Source organism: Phyllostomus hastatus, unplaced genomic scaffold, assembly GCF_019186645.2.
Source record: "Phyllostomus hastatus isolate PE091 unplaced genomic scaffold, TTU_PhHast_1.1 phas_contig_40, whole genome shotgun sequence".
NCBI lineage: Eukaryota > Metazoa > Chordata > Mammalia > Chiroptera > Phyllostomidae > Phyllostomus > Phyllostomus hastatus.
Window position 1 is genome coordinate 11,049,480 of NW_025333872.1, and position 22,014 is coordinate 11,071,493.

Below are 22,014 nucleotides of genomic sequence, written 5' to 3' on the forward strand. Positions count from 1 at the left end.
TACATCCCTAAAGATGGTTTGGCTGTGGAAATGTGGACAGAACACATTCCAAGCACAGGGAAGGAAGTGAGGAGCTTCCGATTTCCTGGATCCAGCTCAGGATGGTGGGTGTCAACGGGTTGTTGTGTTTTCTCAATGACCCCCTCCAACAATGCCCTATGGTGAACAGGGCAAACTCAAACCCTAGAGGGAAGGTTTACGTATGAAAAGATTTGTAAGACTTTTAAAAGTTGAAGGATATGTGTAGCAGAGGAGACTGAAAGTACTAGACCAGAGAGAGGGGAACATGGTTTTAAATAAGGCTCTTGAAAGAGACTCTACTGTGGATTGAGCAACTGAGGAAAGCTTGCTGGGACTGTTACCTAAAAACTGGACTAAAAAAAAGCCTCTATTGTCTGAAGTTTGAGATGCCAAAAGTTCCTGTAGTCATGCAGAGGAAGGAATCCAAATGTTTAGGACAAAATGCATCAGAAGACTTTCTTTTTAACCAAAATACCAAGAGTTACATCAGTGAGGAGGACACCACCTTCTTTGAAAGATTCTGTAGTGGCTGTCTTAGATTTGGAAAGAGGAAAAGAGTAGGAGATGCTGCCAGTGAAAGGAATAACCTGATTTAAACAAAGATTCCTTAATTATTACTGACTAGGTAGATATGGTTACCAAGATAGAGCATGACCCAAGGAATCAGAATGGTTTGGATTTTACTAACTTTTAGAGATAGTTAGCTGACCAGACAATATTTGGAACTGAAAAAGATGGGCAGTCCACAAACTTCCTACCCTGATCGACTTAGACAAAAGTGCTCTAAGCTGACTGGAGTCATCAAAATCAATTATGGTCTTTCCTCAAACTAGAAGGAGACCCAGTTCACAGGCCCTCAGTGCTCTAATGGAAGAGCCACCAGGTACACTTGAGGAGGACGCATTACGTATGCATATTTTGAACCTTCTTGTCCCTCAAATCGGCTGTCATTTACTAAAGTGATAGCAGAGTGAATAAAGTAATGCACCCAGACCTTTGTAGACATTTTAAAACATTTTTCGTTGAAGTAACAGATTTAGAATGCTATAACGTATTCAGGTAAAAGGATTTTTGGCCTAAATCTGTGTCTCACACTGGGCCTAGTAAGTCTGAGAAAACTTTCTGTGGTTTCCCTGTCCCCCACCCCCACATTCTTAGTTAATAATAGAAATAAATATATTCAACAACTGACAGAATCCCCCATTACCAATTAGTGAAGGCTCTTCTAGTAAGAAAGGCCATATGGGAGTTCAAGAAATTTATCATTATTACCCAAATAATAAATCAAAGTCAAGACCTCATCCCAGAAGAATTAGAGATATTAGTGGCAATGTCAAAGTCTTAAAAAGATGTATGAAGATGAAGATCCTTTTATAAACCTATTTAAATAAACAGAAAATAGATCTTGTAGGACAGTGGGTTATAACAAAGTTATCGAGGGATGATGGTAATTGCAGGTGCTAGTCCACATGCAGTATATTTAGTGAAGGAAATGAATGTATACTGTGGGAGAGGAGAAACAAACCTCCCTCCACCTGCCATCTTCTTCTGGCTGGTCTAATAATCAAATAGACATGAGACAGATTAACAAGAGAAAATAACCACATTTAATACATACCTGTGCATGGCAACCCATGTACATGTGAGTCAGAGAGCCCATATGCAGGAGAGGTTCAGGGACAGACGGGGGGATTGGGGCATATAAGACATTCTGAGCTATGGATGAGGTAATGCACCTTGGGGGGCTTCAAAAGGTCATTACAGGATGATAAGATGTCCTGTAACTGCAGATATCTCTGATAATCCCCCATTATAGATAAGGCTACTAATAAAAGTTCCTCCAGGTAGTCAGTGGAGGACCAGAAGTTAGTCTTGAACCTATGGATAACCTTTCCTTTAATTCCAAACAATCTGCACACCACAGAGATACATCTTGGGGTGACTCGTTCTGGACCCGTACAGTACAATGGTGTCTATGTGACTTGATCTGGTGAATACATTTTTTAGCACTTTGCTTTCGAATTATTGGTGTAGCAGTATGCCCTCATCTTGCCTTACGGTTAGAGCAACTTTCCCTATATTGATGACATCATGTTGATAGTTCCCTCATGTAGGGGACAGAGCAAGACACACTGATTAAACACATGTGTTAAAGGAGGGGTGAGTAAACTCTGTACAGTGCACTGAGTATGGTTAATTTTATAATTTGATCTTAGAATCGGCAAATTCTTTCTGTAAAAGACAAGATAAAATATTCTAGGCTTTGCAGGAGAGGCTAAGTCACATTTGTTTTTCTATTGTTTCTACAAAACAATAGAAAAACAAATTAATATAATGTTTTTATTGACAAAATTAAAATATAATAATAATAATAATTGAGTACCATTTTTTGTAATACTAGTCTAGTAATGAGAAGGGTAGCATATTATTTTATTTTGGGGGGGTATTATTTTGAATAATTGGTGTTCAGAGTTAGTGGCTCCCATCATCAAAATTGAATGAAATGTTCATCTGTTAATGCTGAACTATAATTAGATTTTATATAGTTCATCTCTGAAAACGCCTTTTCATACAAATAGTTATTGCCAAACACCAGTATAAATACATGAGCATATGATTTTAATTGAGCAAATTCAATGCTTACATGGCATTTATATATTTCTATTAGATTCTTCTCTTGATACTTGCCTTTTAGTGTGTCATTTCACTGCAGATTCATCACTGCTAGTTGAAGGTTAGGTGGAAGCTCCTCAATCGCCCAGTAAGATGTATTTTGAAATGAGTGTTTCCTTGGCCCCTGCAGCAAGGTGCCCAAAACACTGCTGGAACTGTACTTTGAGTACTTCAAAATATACCAGCTACATCTTTGTATGGAAATGGTGAGCTCATGTTTTGTTTAAATTTTGAAGGCATAGGAAGTATGTAAAACAACTTGACATGGGATGCCCACACAGTAGTTGTCATTGTATTGACTTTAACATATTATGAGCTTTCCATATAAATGTTGTTTGCCTTGAAATTTTAGGTTGAATTCATGAGGAAAAATGACCAAATCTACAGCAAATGCTAATTTCTATTCCATTCAGTCTTCAATAGTAATGGTTGAAGGTAGCTCTTTCATTTAGGAAAATTTTATTCTTGGACTGAATTTAAAAATAGTGATCAGACTTTAGGCCATCAGAGGAAAATGGGGACATCTGTAATAGTGTAAACAATAAAAATAAAGTAAATATTTAAAGCTTAAAATAAATAACATAAGATAAATTTAAAGAGCCTGTAGGCCATCAAATTACTGTATAATGAGGCAAGTTAGGATATTCAGCTTCTTCTTCTGACAAAAATTCATGGAACTGATGATCATTAAATTCACAAAAGTAAGTGAAGTTCACTGTTGATGTTACTGGTTCATTAACAATTCAAATATTTTCTGCAGAGTACTTGTCAATGAAAAAGACACTGAAGAACCATAGGCTTTAAACATCTTACATTTATACAAACTCTATAAATTTTTCCAGTGAAACACTTTTCTGCTGCAACCTATTTTTATGACCATCAATTGAAGTACATCTTAGCAGATTCCATGTCATTTTGTCCCAAATTATTGTTTTCTCAAATTAAAAAAATATCCCCACGTGTAGTTGCCATGTGGAACCACCTTATTCACATAGGTTAATTTTTCTATCACTTTAAACTCATCTTTGACCCCTTAAACAACTTAGTACTGCAAGTAACTTTTTTTAATTCGCCAAGAGCTAAATTCAAAATTGTTTTCTTTTTTAAGAAATGGACTACTTAATTATTTTTCTAATGTCTTCAAATCTTTGAACAAGTGTTTTCAGTGAAAGGCTAAAAGTCATAAACAAGTTTATTATCTCTTGATGCATTTCTTCTGCTGCAATCAATGTTACAATTAGTGCTTAATCTGATAAAGTCAACATATGATTTGTGTGACATCTATGTAACATGGCAGCCAAGGAGAGTGGACTGAAACATGCATGTGTGAACAATGACGACTTTACTGTACAAGTCAGTGGAGGCAGTAGATGCGGTTGAGTGAGCATATGTACTGTGTGGCTCTTGCATTGAAAATGACTTGAGTAGAGCAACTAATCTGCATCAAATTTTGCATTAAGCTTGAACATTTCTCCATGGAAACTTCTTGGATAATTCAGAAGACTTTTGGGGATGATGCAACGAGTGCAGAGCAAATAAAAGTGTGGCACAAATGCTTCAAAGATGGTCGAGAGTCTGTTGAAACTGGCCCATGCTCTGGAAGGCCTGCCATAAGCAGAACACCTGAGAATGTTCAATGTGTATGGGCCGCAATCAATAAAGATTGGTGACTGATGGTGTGAGAACTAGAACAGATCTGGGGCTTTTAAAAACTACTGTGTCTGAGATTTCAATGTAGGATCTTGGCATAAAAAATGTTGGGCAAAATTCTGCGGCTTCTGCTACCAGAGAAGAAAGAACATCATGCTACAGTTGCTAATCATTTGATTCAAACCATTACCAATGAACCAGATTTCCTGAAGAAGGTCATAGCCAGAGATGAATGTTGGGTGTACAGCTATGATCCAGAAATGAAGGCTCGAACATCCCAATGGAAGTTGCCTGGGTCTCCATGCCTGAAGAAGGTGTGGCAAAGTTGCAGCAAGATCAAAACCATGTTAACTGTGTTTTTTGATTGGGAAGGTGTTGTCCATCACATGTACAGCCCTCCAGACCAAAAAATTAATAAGGAGTACTACCTCAATGTTCTTTGTTGGTTGAGAGCTACAATATGATGAAAACAGCTGCAACTATGGGCAACTGGTGACTGGCAACTTCATCACAACAACATGTCCACTCATACATCACTCTTGTGCAGAGTTTTTTGATGAAGCATCAAATTACCCAGGTGACTGAGCCCCCCTATAGTCTTGATCTGGCACCCTGCAACTTCTGGCTTTTCTCAAAACTAAAATGTCCTTTGAAAGGGAAGGGATTTCAGAGCAAAGGGATGAGATTCAGGAAAATGTGACAGGGCAGCTGATGGTAATTCCAACAAAGGATTTTGGAGTGTTTTGAACAGTGGAAGAGATGCTGGAAGAACTGTGTGAGGTCCCAAGGTGCCTACTTTGAAGGGGACTGAGGTGTCATTGTCCTATGTACAATGTTTCTTATATCTGGTATCTTCTTTAATAAATGTCTTTATTTCTCATATTACTTGGACGGATACTTTCTGGACAGACCTTGCTGTATATTGTCACCTTCGAGTGCAGCCACACTGTCACTGCATGATACATACAATGCTTGGTGGCCTAGTTCAATATCACAACACTCCATTGTGCTGTAAAAGTACAAAGTCCACTTTTCCTGTTTTTACAGAATGGGTATGCAGTGGTAATTAAAAATGTGAACCCCAGCTTGGTGATATGGGTGGCATTTGAGGAGTTGCGAAGCCGTAACCGTGTCACTGTGACCTGTGCACTGAGTGGCAGGGAAAGGCAGCGGCAGTGCTGCCCACGGTCTCTGTTGCGCAGGCCGGCTCTGCGGTTCGAACTCAGAGGCAGCACATAACTAGCATGGCTGTGTTTCAATGCAGCTGTATTTGTGGACATTGACATTTGAATTTTGTATAATTTTGGTACTTGTTTTTTTCTTGAAAATGCAAAATTGTACTCCAAATATATGGAAGTGTACAAGTTAGGTAGTGACAGTCCAGACAGGCAGGCAGTCAGTGGCAGTGGAGGCTAGAAACCTTGATTTCAGATTTCCTGTGCAGTCCATTCCCTGGTTATAGCATGGACTTTGTATGTACAGCAATAAAGACACATTTTTATTTGCTTCATAATTTTTTGAACTTTTTCTAAAATATTAGCATGAAAGTGTCTAGAACACAATATACATTTTATGTAGCACTAATAATAAAAGAAACACCAATGTACCTACTATTAAGTTTGAAAAAGGCAAATGATAATAGCTACATATTTGACTTTTTATTTTACTTTTTGTTTTTTTTCTTTTTCAATACGTGACTTTTTAAACTGAAATGCAATGCTATTTCACAATTTTCTGTGATGTTTATTGCAACTACCTTTTGCTAAATGTAGATCCCCTTTTGAAGGTTGAGGAAGTTCCTTTTAATTTCTTAGTTTCCTAACAGATTCTCTGGTGGTCCTGTTTTCAGTCCTCTGGCCTAGAGCTGGGGTTTTACTTACTCTGCTCTGCTGCCTCTCCGGTGACTCTGCCTGTGTGTGGGGTGAAGTGATGGGAAGACAGAGAAAGAGGCTCGCTTGCCCTGTCCTCTTACACAAGCACTCCTCTGATTAGAGCAGGGGTGTCAAACTCATTTTCACCGGGGGCCACATCAGCCTCGAGGTTGCCTTCAAAGGGCTGAATGCAATTTTAAAACTGTATAAATGTAACTACTCCTTAACAGTTAAGCGAGAACTTGGTGCTGCTGGACTGGATAAAACAAGGTGGAGGGCTGGATTCAGCCTGAGGGCCTTGTGTTTGCCACTTGTGGATTAGAGAGAAAGGTTCCCTTGTTTTCTAACCCTCCCCCGAGGACATAGTCACTGATTACAGAGAGAGAGAGAGAAACACTGATGTGAGGAGATACCAATCTGTTGTCTCCTATCACTCCCCAACCAGGGATTGAACCCACAGCCTAGGCATGTGCCCTGACTGGCACACAATTGAACCTGTGACCTTTCAGTTTAAGGAACGACACTCCTATCAGCCAGGGTGAGAAAAGTTCCCCTTTCTCACATGGTAGGCACCTTTGGGCCTTGGCTCTTACCAATGATGCTCCTGTTTCCAGCCCTGCAGTGGGATTGCCAGTGGGCTGGGGCATGAGAGAACGGAGAAAAATAGGGAGACCCCCCACCCCCACCCCAAGTTTCTCTCAGTGTTAGGAGATTCCTTTACCATTCTTTAAGACAGAAGTTGATGGTTTCTGGAACTCTTCTCTGCTGTTCCCAGGTATCTGCAGGTTGGTGTTTTGAGCTGCATTGGGTCCAGGTTGGGTAATACCGGGGGACAAAAAAGAGAAACTCACTGTAAATTTCAAATTCTTTTTAAAAATCTACTGGCTGTCATTTACTCCTCAGAGTCCATGCATTCTGTCCATCAGTGGCAAGACAGGGTGTAGTGCACCTGTAGTGCAGCTTACCCAGAATTGTAACTGGCAAGCTGCTGAACTTCTTATTCTTCCAGTTCTACCCAGAGTGAAGTTAACCCTTCTATTCATCCTTGTCTTCTGTGTTTAGCTAGCTAGTGGGCCTTGTGAAGGTATTGCCTTCTCTTCAGGGAAATCTTCTTCGATCTTCTATTTAGTCTCTAGGCTTTATCTTTTGCCCCTGTATTCCAGCCCAGGGGAGATACCTATTTTAGAGAGAGCAGAAGGGAGGGAGAAAGACAGAGGGAGAAACATCAATGTGTGGTTGCCTCTCATGTGGCCCCCACTGGGGACCTGGCCTGCAACCCAGGCATGTGCCCTGACTGGGAATTGAACCAGCTACCCTTTGGTTCACAGCCTGTGCTCAATCCACTGAGCTATACTAGACAGGGCTCCTTCCTGCTTCTTACCTGTGAGGATATTCTTTACTTCAATGTAAACTCAGTCATGCATTGACAAAACGTTGTTTTTTAAAAAATATTTTATGTAGTATTATTAATGTTCTCCATGAGAATTGTTTTTTAATACCTGTAGCAACCACACTAGAAGTTTTGATTTATTTTTCTTTTAATAAATTTGGTGGTTTTTGTTAAGGTGGTCGGTGATGTTGGCTGTGAGAGAATTCACAAAGAGAAGAAAGTGCAGAGGGCAAAGTTTTTATTCTTACTTTCCCAAGGGAGGGAAAGGGCCAGGTGTGGAGAAATGCACCATCAGCAGAGCTGAGGGGTGGGAACTGCGAGTTTTTATCCCGTAATGAGAGGTTGTTGAGCAGGATGTTTCAGTTGGGCTGCAACTTGTTTGGATATTATCTTTGGGTGCAGGGTCCAGTCCTGGTTGTTTGGAGCCTCTGTGCCTTCAGGGCACTTCCAGCAATTTTCTAGTCCTGAGGATAAAGGCTTATAAAACAATTAGGGTCAGTCATGATTTATGAGGTCCAGCTAGTTCTGGGAAAGAGGGCCTGAGAAAGTGGCTTTTGTCCTATTAGTTTCATATGATGTGGATACTATTTCAGGAAATATATTACCTTCCAGTTTAAGTGTCTAAATAAATTAAGGTCCCATCAGCTCTTTCTTTGTATTTAATATTCTATCTCCTTTTATTTATCTGTCTGGCATGTTTTTCTGGGACGTTTATAAACATTTAAGACAGAGAGAAGTCAAACTGACTTATGAATCTATGATAATCAAACTTTGTGAATCAGAGGGGATTTTGGGAGAAAATTCACTCTAAAATACCAAAGGCATGCCTTCCAGATTTTAAAATTCTGAGCTTATTTGTTGAAGGATTTTGGATGGGAAAAGGTGCCTATTTTCTATTATGCCTGGAGGGTAGCAGTATATTTCAGTTCCCGAGTAAAAAGCAGCGATGCTCAGGGTGATTTACAAGAACAGTATTTCAGGAATGCTGAAACCATTAAAGACAGCATTTTTCAGGACAACTCCATCCTAGCAGCATGGCTCCCTGTGGCCAAATTTCTTTGAAAGGCTGATGAGCCTGATAATTCTTCGGTAAGAGGATTTCACTGGACAGGGCATTCCGTCTTTCTAGAGGCCCAAAGAGGCATGTGTGAAATGAGATGTAATTTTAGGGTTTTAAATTGGATTTAACCCACCCTACAGGGTAATTGAATGCAGTATTCTCTGAACACTGCAATGTTAATGTTTGTGGCTTTAACGAAAAATCTGTGTAGAGATTAGGCTTTTTTTGTGGTGCAGAATGTCATTATAATAGTGGATGCATGGCTGGAGAGAGAAAGTGAAGTTTGTGGGTGTGTTGTAGTCCACTAGGAAGTTCAGAATTATTTGCAGAAAGTCTTCCAGCTTTCATTTTCTATGTGGAGAACTTGGAATCCCTTGGTTCCCTAAGTAACATGTTTGATCCTGATGAGTGCCACCTCTGCACTCTCTCTGTACTTGGAGGGTGAACTTATCTGAGTTCTTCAAAGTAAAATCAATAGCCACTCTGCTTCTGAATTAAAGATATTTATCAAAGCAAAGAAATGATATGGATATGGAGCAAGTGGGTGTGTTTAGGTATAAAGTAATGATCAGGCATATGCTGAACATGTCACCGAGTCATTGTTGACCCAGTTTCATGTGATGTAGAGATGCAGCCAGCCTTGGGCATGGATGGATCTTTGCTGTGCATTGTAGAATGAGAATTAGAATGTGAATTGCCAGGAGACAGTGCTTCCATCATTGTGAGTATAGTGGCTCATTGGTTTGCTTGGCTTCCCTTAAGCTATAGCAATAAACATGCACTAAACCAGTGAATGGTGGAAAATCCCCTCTAGACATCCTCATTAGTTAAACTAGCGATTCAAACATTGTACAAAGCATATGAGCTTCATATGACTCAATTATCCATTACATGCTTTTTTTCTCCCCAAGTTAGTCAGCCTTTCCAAACTTCTCTCTCACAGGCTCCTCCTAAAACAAGTCATCTACAGAATGGCTACTCACTTGTTATCTCTTCTGGTAGGTACAGGGAATTTGAACTTTTCTATATCACTGTTTCTGCAACCCATGTGGCATTGTGTCTAGAACATTTTAACTTCTAGTGTTTTAAATAATGTTCAATTAATATGTTAGGGTAGTTGTGTGACAAGAGGTGACTAAAATGATGCCTGGTATCTGCTCAGTGCCCAAGTGTCAAGTGACACTTTTATGAATTAAAACACAGTTTTAACTGACATCTGCCCTTACCAAACATTTCCTATTTCATTCTCTCATACTTTCTTTCTAGATAGAGGTTCACAAAGAAGGGGTTAGGGACCCAGATTTTATGGTAATTTGACAGAGGGTATGCACCCAAAAATTTGACAATGAAAATATTTTCTTGAAAAAAAATCTTATGCCTATTTTTTAGCTAGATGTTCACAAGCAGGAGTTATATACCTCAAATTACCCTCTACTCCTTTTCTCTTTGTATTAACCTAGAGAGAAAAGTTGAAGGCAGACATGCACAAAGCTGTGAAGGATGGTGTGGTGGATGGATGTTAAGGTGACACCCTCTCCCCCATTTCCTTCTGGCATGCATGCCCTTCTATAATCTATAGGTTTAAATAATATAGTGCAATTTACTAGCTAACTGATTCAAGCAGGTTCTTTAATTTGTTTCCTCCTTAGAACATGGGGATAATAATAATGATGATGATTTTGCAGTATTGTTTTGTGGTAAAGGTAATATATATAGAGCACCTACCATGAAGTTGATGTTCAAACAATTTTCTATCTTTCCACGGGCTGTTCTTTACACTTGCAAGGCTCCTTTCTCTTTTCTGTGTGTATTGAAATCTCATGCTTGTAGACTCAGTTCACATTGTTTTGTGACTACATTTGCCAGTCCATGAACTGTACTGAGAACTCCTGAAAGGCCAGAGCTTGTCATACTCTTCCTGTGTTCCTAGCATGTAGCCCAGTCCTTGCCATCAGCAGATGCTCCTTAACTGTCCAGCACCCCAGCTCAGATGGATCTCCTCCTCTAAGCTCAAAGGTTTGTCATCTGTGCTGCTTACTTGGCAATTAAGGACTACCTTTATTTTTCTTTTCTTTTTAAATTTTACTTATTTATTTTTAGAGAGAGGGGAAGGGAAGGAGAAAGAGAGGGAGAGAAATATCAATGTGTGGTTGCCTCTCGTGCACCCCCAATGGGGATCTGGCCCACAATCCAGGCATGTGCCCTGACTGAGAATCAAACCAACAACCTTCGATTTGCAGGCTGGCGCTCTATCCACTGAGCAACACCAGCCAGGGCAGGACTACCTTTATATTTTTCAAATTCTAAACTACTTTAAGGCAGAAACCAAGCATACTATTTCTTTATCTCCCAAACTTTATTTATAACAATGAAAACATATCTAGCACTTATTAAAAAAATAAAAGGTTGAAGGACTTGGCTGGGGATATTAGGGTAGAACATGGACTGAAATTAAATGTCTATAGGTTAAAATAATTTAAACTTTTACTTAGAGTCTAAATACATTGAAGTAATAATACTGTTTTTTATTTAGGTTTATTGTTCAGCATTTAAAAAATACACTGAAGTATGGTTTTACTTCAGCATCACGAACCAAACAATGTTATAGTGTTTGGGTATTTTATTTTTTTAAAAGATTTTATTTATTTGTTTTTAGACAGAAGGTGATGGACGGAGAAAGAGAGAAAAACATCAATGTGTGGTTGCCTCTCATGTGTCCCCTACTGAAGACCTGGCCTGCAACCCAGGCATGTGCCCTGACTAGGAATCGAACCAACAATCCTCTGGTTCGCAGGCTGGCACTCAATCCACTGAGCCACACCAGCCAGGCCATGTGTTTGGGTATTTTAATGAAAAATTAGTCTTGGAGAATTGTTGAATTTGCTTTTTAATTAGAATCCATTTTGTTTGCATTTTATTGCAGATTAATTTTGAGAATAATCAGTAATAAGTAAATGAGAACAATCTTGAAATAAAGAAACTGGCTAGCCATAAAAAACAGCTTTTTCTAAATGTGCAATGAGAAACAAAATGGTAATTTCACCTGGCAGGTCGCTAAGAGGTTAGCTAAGAAAAAGTAAAAAGAAGGCTTTCGGGAGGAAATCATTCATTTATATTAAAGCAAGAATCAAGAACACATGTTAATTTTGTGATTGATGAAGGAAGCTTGTAGCTTAGATTTCCTGACTGAAGAGAAGTGACCAAAAAGTCCACAAGTACAAGGCAGGGTTTGTTGTCTGGTTCACCTTCAATTTTTGCCCGATCCGTTTTGTTTTCTAACTGTTGCAGTGTTTGGACTTCTTTATAAGTGGTATATTATTTATTCATAGACTTTGTTAGAAAGCAATTAAGATTTAAAGAAGTTTTCTCTTTGCTAATTTTGTATAATAGTTTCCACAATGTATGAATATAGGCATTTAATTCTATAAAACTCTAGGCACTTCTCTGTTTCTCATACATTTAGATATGTTTTTATTCTTATTTGGTTAAAAATATTTTATAATTTTCCCAAACACTTCATCTTTGGACTATAGGATATTTAGAAGTTTTTAAATTAACTTTCAAATTTTTAAGAGTGTTCCTGATACCTTTATTTTTTTGCTGTTTAATTTTGAGCTGGCCACAAAATATACTTTGTTTGATTTTAATTATTGTATCTTCATTGAGGTTTGTTTTATGACAAACCCTAATGCTCTACATTAGAGAATATCCTATGTGCATTTCAAAAGAATATTGAATTCTGCCCTTGTATGCTCTAAGGATTATATTATATATTCTGAACTATGTTAAAATGAGAGAGGACAAAATCATAAAGCAGAGCCCATTATTGTGCAGTGTGAGGGCCATGAGAAACTGGAACCTGGAACATATGGGGATGGGATAATGTCACAGAGCTGACTTTACGCTGATAAGATCATTACGCTTCATCACCCGTTGTAACAGTAGAGAAGCATTGGTAGTACAGTCAGGTCTGGCTAGCTCACTTTTTATGATTTATACTTCAAAGAAAATTGTAAGCTCTTGGAGTGGAAGGACTATCTATAGCTTAGTGCATAGCATGACTTACACAGAGAAGGAATTCAACAGATTCACAGAGATTACTAAGAACTGAATTCGTATTTCTTGATTTTTTTCCTAATTCAGTAGGAGGCTGATGTTCCCTCACTTATTAACTGTTTTCCTTCTTAACGCATGCTAATAGGAGTTAAAATCTAATTGAGTACCCCTAGATGGATACCTGAAATAGCTTTTTGCCGAGAGTGAACACTGCTTTACTAATTCTACATATGCTGATTTGTGATGTGATTCAGCAAACCTGACTCAACATTAAAGTATGTAACTACCCATACAATGGAGTATGGAGGCTCCGGGTGGTTTTTCTGGCTCCCCCTTAACCTATGTATACAGAAATGCCCATTATTTATGTTTGGAGTCCTCTAGGAAAATGTGCCTCATTTGGCAGAAGGTATAATTTTTCTGTAACCAAAGCCAGAATATGAGAGAAAAGAAAATTAAACTCAATCTTTCAGTGATGTCGAGTAAATTGTTTTCCTCATCTACAAAAAGGTGGATTAGGTGATCCATAAAGCTCTGTCTAATTCTAACACTTTATGGTGCTGGAAGACAATGGAGGACTTGCACATTTTCAATTTGATGTCAGAAAGTGTTTAAGTTAGAGGAAATATCCTGGAAATACAGGACTGGGTAAGGCAGTAAAATGAGAGGAAGTAGGTAGTGATGGGCAGTAAGAAGGCACTAGGTGCTCAGGGAATTGTATGTGCACAAAACTGGGTACAAAAACAGGGATAAGGGAGCATTCAAAATAGACATTAAATCTTGCATGTGACTAGAAAATCAACTGAATTGTGTATATCTCAGCTTCTACAGATACAAATAGATATAATCATTCAAATATACCATATATTTGAAAACAATGATATTAATGCCAAGTACAAATTTTAAACATTAAAATATTCTTTTTAAAGTATATTTTATTGATTATGCTATTACAGTTGTCCCATTTTTTTCTTCCCTGTATTCCTCTCTGCCCTGCACCACCCCTTCAACCAGCACTGCCACCCCTACCTTAGTTCATGTCCATGGGTTGTCCATGTAAGTTCTTCGGTTTCTCCATTTCTTATACTATCCTTAATCTCCCCTGTCTATTTTCTACCTACCAATTATGCTTCTTATTCCCTGTACCTTTTCCTCTATCCTTCCCTCTTCCCCTCCCTGCTGATAACCCTCCATGTGATCTCCATTTCTATGATTCTGTTCCTGTTCTAGTTCTTTGCTTAGTTTTTTTTTTTTTTGTTCTTGATTTTTAGGTTCAGTTGTTTATAGTTGTGGGTTTGTTGTCATTTAATTGTTCATATTTTTTAATCTTCTTTTTCTTAGGTAAGTCCCTTTAACATTTCATATAATAAGGGTTTGGTGATGATGAAGTCCTTTAACTTGACCTTATCTGGGAAGCACTTTATCTGCCCTTCCATTCTAAATGATAGCTTTGCTGGATAGAGGAATCTTGAATGTAGGTCCTTGACTTTTATGACTTGGAATACTTCTTTCCCACCCCTTCTTGCATACAAGGTTTCTTTTGAGAAATCAGCTGATAGCCTTCTTGAAACTCCTTTGTAGATAACACTCTCCTTTTCTTTTGCTGCTTTTAAGATTCTCTCCTTATCTTTAATGGTGGGCAATTTAATTATAATGTGTGTTGGTGTGTTCCTCCTTGGACCCAACTTCTTTAGTACTCTTTGAGCTTCCTGAACTTCCTGGAAGTCTATTTCTTTTGCCAGATTGGGAAAGTTCTCCATTATGTTTTCAAATAAGTTTTCCATTTCTTGCTCTTCCTCTTCTCCTTCTGGCACCCTTATGATTCCGATGTTGGAATGTTTAAAATTGTCCTGGAGGTTTCTAAGCCTCTCCTCATTTTTTTTGAATTCTTGTTTCTTCATTTTGTTCTGGTTGAATATTTATTTCTTCCTTCTGTTCCAAATCATTGATTTGAGTACCAGTTTTCTTCCTTTCACTGTTGGTTCCCTGTATATTTTTTTTTATATCACTTTGCATAGACTTTACTTCTCCCTCTATTTTGCATCCATCCATTTCTCTGAGCATCCTGATTACCATTGATTTGAACTTTGCATCTGATAGGTTGTCTATCTCTTCATTGCTTAGTTCTTTTTCTTGAGTTTTGATCTTTTCTTTCATTTCGGATATATTTCTTTGTCTCTGTGTACTTGTTATGTTTCAAGGGGCAGAACCTTAGGTATTCACCAGGGCAGGGCAGCCCAGGGAAGGAGGGAACAATGCTGCTTGCTTGGCTCTCTCCCCACTTTCAGTGACTTCCCCCACTACCCACAAGAAAATTGGGCCTTCCTGGTGCTGATTCCCAGGTTGGTGGGTTTGTGTAAGTTCTAGGACCCTGTGGATCTTTCCAACGAACTCTCCTGTGAGGCTGGGAGTTTTTCCTGCTGCAATTCCCACAGGTTTTTACCATGAGAGGTTTTGAGGCTTTACTTCCCCATGCTGGAAACTTGGGTTGTGTGGTCTGTCTTGGTCCCCAGTTGTTCCTCCCGGTTTACTCACATGTGAATGTGGGACTGCCCAGTCCACCTGGTCTGTCACTTTGTGGTTTGTCCTCTCTGTACCCGGCTGCCTGTCTCTGCCCCTCCTACCAGTCTGGATGAATGTTTCTTCTTTAACACCTTGGTTGTAGGACTTTCATACAGTTCAATTTTTTGGCAGTTCTTGTTGTTTTTTATTTTTAATTTTGTTGTTGTCCCTCTTTTGGCTGTGCAAGGAAGCAAAGCATATCACCTACACCTCCATCTTGGCCAGATATGTCCAAATTTTAACCATTAAAGTATTCTAAATAAAGCTAATGGAATATATATTTCTAAGCAAAAAGGTGACAGTTTTTCTGTACTGAAGTAAATGCCTATTTTTATATTCTGCAGCCTTCTGGAAGAAATTTGAGCTCATTTTCAAGAGAACTAAGTAGACTCCTAATTTTATTTTCCTAAATTTGATAAATCATGCAAACATTTCTGGAATCTATCTTGGTCATTAATTTTTTTTTTTACTGAAGTTTTCCAGAGTGGCTTTTGTTCTATATAGATCCTTGTGTATTCATCATTAGGTATAGCAGTTCAGCAACTCATTTATCATTTTATGGCAATCTGCTGTGGTTCTTTCTTTATCATCTTAAACTAAAATAATCCATTTTCACAAGTGTAAGGAGACTTAAGTTCCAGAATCTTACCAGTAGTGAATTTTTTCTCTTTGGAATTGTAGGTTACTACCTTGTTAGGCAGCTCAGATGGGCTCCTGTAAAACAAGTAACTTGTTACATTGATTGTAAGACTTAATCATATTCTGGGTGTGGGATATTTTGATTGTACTTTCCAGTTTTTAGCTAGCTGTTACAGAAACAGCTAGTAGATAAGGATTTTCTTTTTCATATATCATCTATGAGGAATTTTGTGAAATATTTCTTAATTAAATGCTTTACTGAAAGACTCCTTTATAGTATCTATATATTTTTGAGAAACATTGCAAGTGATAAAAATTACTGTTAGTGGTTTAGTGACTTTTTAGGCATTAATCAAAAGTTAAAAGATCTACACTGTGGTCCTGCAAAATGGTAATAAATCTGTTTTACTGCAAAGCCTATTAATAGCTTTGATAAGGCATATTAAAGTAAGTCTGGGAAATGGAAACTTAATTAGCTGGCTGACTCCATTTAGAAGAGATTTTTAAGTATCATCCTCCAAAACATTAACTTCACAAAGTTACTGCTGGAACCCAAGCTTTAGCTGAGGTACATTTTATGACAATTATCCCATAATAAATATTCAGAGTCATAGTTCATAGATGCTGTCCACTGCTGGGTTTTGTACCTCACTGTAGTTGCTTCATTTGCAAAATGAGAGCTGACTTGAGGACTGTGTGTAAGCCTACTAATTTGAAAAGATGTAGCACTGTGCAGTATGAGGGCTCTCATGGATGGTTCAGCCTGGGGAAGGGCCAGTTCTTCCTCTCGATAATAGTTTCTGCAATTCCACGTTGGGAGATCGGGAGCTGGTGTCAAAACTGGGTCTTGAGGAAGGAATAAAGCAGGTTTTCTAATTCAAGCTGGGGCAGTAAGTTGTCAGGGAGCAATGAGCAATGGTGTTGAAGAGGTAGGTAGGGACAAGATCAGGAAGCACCTTGCATGACTTGCTCACAGCAGGCATTCAATGCATTTATGGGGATTACTAAGAAGTGAATTCCTGGTTCTTGCTAAAGAGTTTTGGGGAAACACATATTCTAGTATGAGGAATTTTAAGCCTTTTTGAAAAAAAACTACTGAACACAGAAGTGCCTCTTCATATAAAAAATGGATGACTTTGAAAGCACCATTGGTAGTGAGGACATTTCTATTTTACTCTTGATGTTTCTTCCTGAAAAAGCTGAACTGGTGAAACTATGTTTTTGCCCTACCTCTTCACCAGTTAGTTTACTCCAGTTGAAAGAGGTAGCTTATTTCTGGCAAATTTGCAAAGTGAACCAGGACTAAGTGCCCTCTATGTTTTCACAGCTGAACCTGCACATGTTCTTTTTGTGAAAAGGCTGTTTAGTTCTCACACTGAGCTCTCTAATTTAGTCTTTATGAATTATTAAAGTGATATTTTGGTCTCCACCAGATTTCCTTTCTCTTATTTCTAAATTTGTTCAGAATTTGGAGAGAGAAAAAATATTTATTGGGACCCTGGGACACCTCAGCAATAATACCAACTAAATTTGCAAGGTGGCTCAAGCGTGCTGGGTCCCAGACTGTCCGTGTTACTGGCATCACAGTACAGGTCCTCTTCACACTTCGAATGTGCCCGATGCTCTTGGCCAAGTGTAATTGTAATTTTATAATTTTAACATTGATAAGAGTAAAATCTTCAGGGCAAGTAGAGAAGAATTATGGAATTTTCAGGCATAGATGCATAGGTTTTTAAAGAAGTGTGAGTTGGTGTAGAATTGTGGGTAATACACTGTTCTACCCAAAGCCCAATCACACACAGTTTGTACGTACAACAAACATGTTGATATTTCCAAGAGCCACAACATATGTCATCTTTGAAGAATTTGGAAAATATTTTTATTTATAAACAAATATTAAAAAATATAAGAACTATTTTAATAAATGTTTTATTTATATATGAATTTATAGATAATGTTTATTCTGTATAGGTTGCTTTCTTGGAACAAAGGGATACTGTTTCTTTTACTGAGAGATGGACCAGTCTGTGAATATTCTTTTCTTGGCTTAAAATTCCTTCTTCCTATTTGAGAGATCTGTTAATTATTTTCCAAGTTCAGTGAGAACAAAGCTCCATTTGTGGCCATGGAAATGTTATTATCTACTATTTTCACCTTAACAAGTATGGGGTGGTAAAGAACATGTAGAAATAATAGTAGGTACTGTGAAGAAGGCACCTTAACCAGTGGCTCTCTAGGGAGATCGTTGTAACAGTGGCATCAGCATCACTGGAAACAATGGAAAAATGTTAGGAAGCCACATTCTCAGGCTCCCACCCCAGATCCACTGAATCAGAAACTGCGATGGGGCTCAGTCATCAAGAGTGTTAACAAGCCCTCCAGGGGATTCTGATACATGCTAACATTTGTGAACTGTTGTCTTACCTTAGAGAAAACAGCTCTCAGCCTAGGGCATCAGCTGGGGAGCGTCCAATCATGCAGGAAACATCCATCTGCTTACTCTGTCTGCTCCTCTAAATGTTTTGAACGCAGGCAGAGGGTAAACAGCCCATTTCTGAGATTAGCAACCGTTATATCTTTGTTGTGAGGAATCACCTGTTCTGAGTTCTAACAAGATTCTAGTTATTTTCCGAGTAGTTATTGTGAGCCAGGAAATGTACTGGGCTCAGTGAACATAGGATTGAACAGAAAGAAAGTGTCTCTGCCCTCATGGATTGTACTGTTTAGTGAGAGGAACAGGAGAGAAGCAGGCAAACAAACACAGAAATAGTCGCAGATTGTGATAAGGTTTAGGAGAGGAAGATCAGAATGTAGATCTACTTAGAGAATGTGGTCAGGAAACAGGCCTGCTGTGTTAGGAGCTGGTGAAGAGTGTTTCAAAGTTCCTGAGATACAAATGAGTTTCCTAAAAACTAATGGAAAACCAGTGTGAGTAGAATGTGATAAGCTATGGGAGACTGACATGAGATGAGGTTGGATTTGTGGGCAAGGGCTAAGCCATTCTTTTTTTTTCTTTTCTTTTCTTTTTTTTTTAAAGAGAGAGAGAGGGCAGAAAGGAGGGAGAGGGACAGGAAGAGAAACATTGATGTGACAGAGGACCACCTGAGACAGAAACATCAATTGGTTGCCTTCCATATGCCCTGACCAGGGACCAAACCTGTAAGCCAGGCATGTGCTCTGACTGGGAATTGAACCAGTGACCTTTTGGTTTGCAGGAAAATGCTCATTCAATGGAGCACACTGGCCAGGGCAGGGCTAAGTCATTCTTTTCCAAAAGGGTTAGTCTATGCACCTCTCTCTGTCTAATTCCTCATGCCCTATGAATCTCAAACATGCTTCTTTTTTCTTATAGTAATCCACTTGCCCAGCTTGAACTTAAGGCTACAAATACTGGTCCTTGCCTATGTTTTCCTATGTGGCTTTGCCTTCAAGACTTGTTTTTTAGACATTAGTACTGCCATTCTACCCCAACCCGTTTAGTTTTTAGAACTTTTTATTGAAATTAGGCCCAAGTTAATTTCATTAGCTATATATTGCTGCTAACAAATTACCCCATAACAGAAGTTTAAAACAACAATATTTATTATCTCACAGTTTCTGCAGCATGAGAATACAGGAATGGCTGTTGGCCCAGGGTCTCTGGTGGGGTTGTAGTCAGCTGCTGACCAGGGCTGCAGTCATCTGAAGGCTTGATGGGTCTGGGAGGATCTGCTTTTAACGTCACTTAAATGACTGCTTGCCAAAGGTCTCAGTTCCTCACAACATGGGCTTCTCCACTGGGCTCCTCAGGACAGGACATCTGGCCTCTCCAGAAGCAAATGATCCAAGAGATGGAGAACCAATATAGAAACCATGATGCCTTTGTAACCTGATTTCAGAAGTGACATAGCATCACTTCTACCATATTCTATTGATCACACGGAACAGCACTAGTACAGGGTGAGCAGGGATTACACAAGGACAGGAGTACCAGGAGGCAGGGGTCACTGGGGGCCATTCTGGGGAAGGCTATCGCATGGATCTCAGGTTAACATTACTAGCTCTTTTACTTCCTAGTTGTATATTTGTTTGCATGTATTTATACCTTGAAAGAGGTCCTTTTCACCTCTGCTTTTCTTCTGTGATTTCTAGCTATGTATGTACTTTCCCCCAAACTTTGCCTGCCCATCTGTCTCTTCTTTGACCATTTTGTTTTGGGCTTAATAACAATTATGTTATGACAGCAGTGGCAGCCACCTAGTATGGGAACAGGTCAAGAGCAACACTGAAAAACACACAAAGTATTTAAAACCTAAAATGAATTATGATGGAAGATCACATATGTTTCCAAGTATTAGTCATGAATCTCCAATAGAGCCATTGTCCTACAGCTGAATTCCAGCCTTGGATTTTTCTTTAGTAAAATTTCCAAACAGTTTTATAAATATTGTCCATTAACTCAAATGTTCTTTGATGCACAAATTTTGCTGAGTCAACACCTCTTTTGGAAATAGCCCTCATTGTTATGAAAGGGCAGAAATAAAAGTGATTCTTAAATCATGGGCCTCCTTCAATAAGGCCCATGAAACTTTGTTTAACAGACAAGTGGAGGAGCTATTGAACTCTTAATTATAATCACTTAATTTCATGAAAACTTGAAATAATAAATTTGTGTTGTTTTTATGGGTAGTAATAACAAATAGGTAGAAATTATAGGATACTCTATGCTTTGTTGATATTCTTTTAAAAATTCTTTTAGATTTTTATTTATTTTTAGAGAGAGAGGAAGGGAAGGAGAAAGAGACAGAGTGAAACATCAATGTGTGGTTGCCTCTCATGTGCCCCCACTGGGGACCTGGCCTATAACCCAAGCATGTGCCCTGACTGGGAATTGAACCAGTGACCGTTTGGTTTGGCAGGCTGGAGCTTGTTATACTGAGCTACACCAGCCAGGGATATACTTTTATTAGTTAACATTTTAAACTCTGAAGTCCTATTACTATAACATATGTATGAACTAAATTCACTCAATGAATCTGTACATATTTTAGGAATTGCTTATTAAATAAAACAATGCCAAGACTGGTAGAGTTTAAATGGCTATGCTTAGGAGATAACAGCATTTCTTTAATTATAATTATTCCTGAAGCTTGAAAGTTATATATATATCTTCTCCCTTTCTGCAATATTTTTATGTAGCTGAAGATTAGTCTGGTTGAAGTAAAATAATGAAAATGTCACTTGTTTTTTATTTATGGCCATTTCATGATAACAAACTTTTGATGCTGAAATAGACAAGGAAGTTTAAAATGTAAAATTAAGTTTGGGACTATTAAGGGTAGTAAATATTGAGGTGAAGGGAAGTAAGTATGTGGCAAAAAACCCCTGGGTTTTTGGTTCTCTCAAGAAATTTATCATCTAGTATTAGCATTGTCTGTGCACATGTTTATTTTCTTTGGTAAATTTTGAACTCTCTGGGGAAGAACTGAGCTTTATTTATATTTTAGCCACAGTACTGAACACAATATGTAGAACATATTAAGTGCTTCATAAAATAATGATGAATAAGGGAAACTCTCTATGACCCTCGGTCAAGATAAACTGAGAAACATAGCCTATAAATAACACATACTTAATTGAAATATATACTGTTACTATTAGAAAATGAGGAGGTGAGCCCAACAAAGGGTGGTAAAATATGTTTCAGATAAAATGTGAGGGATCTTCCATTCAATCTCAAAAATGAAGAAGATGTGGCCACAATTAGAGCTATATTTCTGTCTATGAGAGGTAGCTGAGTGTGTTTGGAAAGTGGGTGGCACCAGGTCAAAGTATTCTGTCAGTTTCTCTTAGGCTCTAAATAGAGCTGTCCTAGTGATATTAAACATACTGAACCCTTTATATTGGGGTGTCACCTTGGTGCTCCTGGCTTGTGTAAAAGTTTGGTAAAAACAAATATACCTAAATGGGTTTTCTCTTTGTGTGTGTGTTTAATAAGTTTTCAATAACATTTTCCAAATTGCTAAGATACTCTTGACTTTCACAGCTACACTACACACATTGCTTGGAATTTCATAAGGTAAAACTAAGAAGCCATTTCTACTAAGCATGTA